Source organism: Dipodomys merriami, unplaced genomic scaffold (assembly GCF_024711535.1).
Source record: "Dipodomys merriami isolate MVZ:Mamm:240054 unplaced genomic scaffold, mDipMer1.0.p SCAF_256, whole genome shotgun sequence".
Classification (NCBI taxonomy): Eukaryota; Metazoa; Chordata; class Mammalia; order Rodentia; family Heteromyidae; genus Dipodomys; species Dipodomys merriami.
In genome coordinates this window covers 1,571,868-1,573,586 of record NW_027204004.1, presented here as the reverse complement: position 1 = coordinate 1,573,586, position 1,719 = coordinate 1,571,868, and the positions used below count along the sequence as shown (strand labels likewise).

Here is a 1,719-nt window from a genome sequence, read left to right as displayed (position 1 = left end):
CTCCTTTCTGACTCAGTTTACCTCACTAAAGATCAGACTCCCCGTCCTTCCTGCCTCACAGATCTTGCTGTGAGGATCAAAACTGTTTCTATCATGAAAGTTTGACAACTTTCAAAAAAAAGCTCAGTGTGAGTGCTCAAGGTGAGGAATTCTTATCTTGTTCCTGTGCTTACTTGGACTGCCTGAGGGACTGCAATATTTCCTTATTCCTTGTCAGACTTCAGAGAAAGGGTCCCCCCCTCAAGCCCATCACCCCCACCTTGAAGAAACCAATTCAAGTTTGTTCCAGAGAAGTGTTGAGAAGGATCATTATGATGCTCTTCCTCCTCCTCCTCTCCCTCCCTGCCTGTCCTACTTTGGCAGGATTGTGTCACAATATCACCAGAGGATTGTGTCACAATATCACCAGTTCTGTCACAACTATCTGCTTTAATATCCACCACACTTTTAAGACCTTTTTAGCTCTCTAATTTCTTCTTCATCTCTTCCTGTCTTGGTTTATTGGGATAATATAAAGGTGAATTGCTGATAAAATTGTAGATTTGGTTAGAATTCTTAGGTCACTTCATTTATTAAATAATCATCAGTGAACACATAGTAATGCTGGGAAGAGAGGAAAGAAGACTAGTTTATATTATTTTAGGGATGGGCGTCTGCAAAGTGAACAAGTGCTCCCATGGGCCACAGCCTTAACAGTTTTGCTGTTACTTATTCTCTTGTAAACTATAATCAAATACATATTAGTAATTACATTAATATATAACAATGTAATATATAATATGGAATAATTACATTTATTAGAGATTATATTTATTTGATTATATTTGTTGTAGAATCCATTGCTGCATATTGTAGAAACAGTAAAGAAGGGCTGGCTAGAGCATCAACATGCTGAAGGCAATAGAAAGCAATATCAAGTACTTGCTACAGCAACATATACTGTATACTAAGATTGAAATGATGCAGAGATTAGCATGTCTCCTGTATAAGGATGACAAACAAATTGCTGAAGCATTCCATATTTTAAAATATTCCAAATGTATGGCTATATGGCAAGAAAAGGAATAATCAAATATGTAGAGCCAAACTCTCAATTTCTAGAAGTCTGGGACCACTTAGAATATAAAGAAATGCCTATATATACTTTAATATCTCCTAAGAGATTATTGTTTGTCTCCTTAGTCCATATGTAAGGAACTCATTTAGTATGCAGAGCAGTTTTGTAGTTTAAGGAGATATTGTGAGATATTTAACAGAGCCTGAAGTAAACCTACTGAGGTGTAAAGGTAAGGAGAAGTGATACTATGTCTTAGGATAATAAAGATTTGTTATTGTTTCTGTATTGGTGGAGGTGACAATGGATGGGGTGGGAAAATTGGGTTTGAGGTCAGAGTGGAGGCAGAGATTTCTTTCCAGGAGACGGCAGTTGAACACCTGGCTGATGGTGGGGGTGATAAAGGCATAGGCTGAAAAAAATGAGCCACAGGAATATTGATGACTGTGGGAGCACTGAGGAAAGGGAGAAGCTGGAAATAACTTTTAGGTCTATACTTTAGAGCAGTGAGTCTTCCTTTGCCACATGAGTTTCAGGCATACAGAAAAGGAAAGAAATTACCATAGTATCGAATATGTTCTACAAAGATAAAAATAACAGTTAACATCAAACTACAGCAGCATTCATCATGTTCACAAATCCATTTTGTCTTCCTAGGTACCGAA

The 1,719-nt window shown here is 37.4% G+C and overlaps 1 pseudogene; it reads left to right on the top strand.

Moving 5' to 3' along the window:
- Positions 1-928: 928 nt before the first annotated feature.
- On the top strand, positions 929-1,026 carry LOC138836744 (U6 spliceosomal RNA; annotated as a pseudogene).
- Positions 1,027-1,719: the final 693 nt, after the last annotated feature.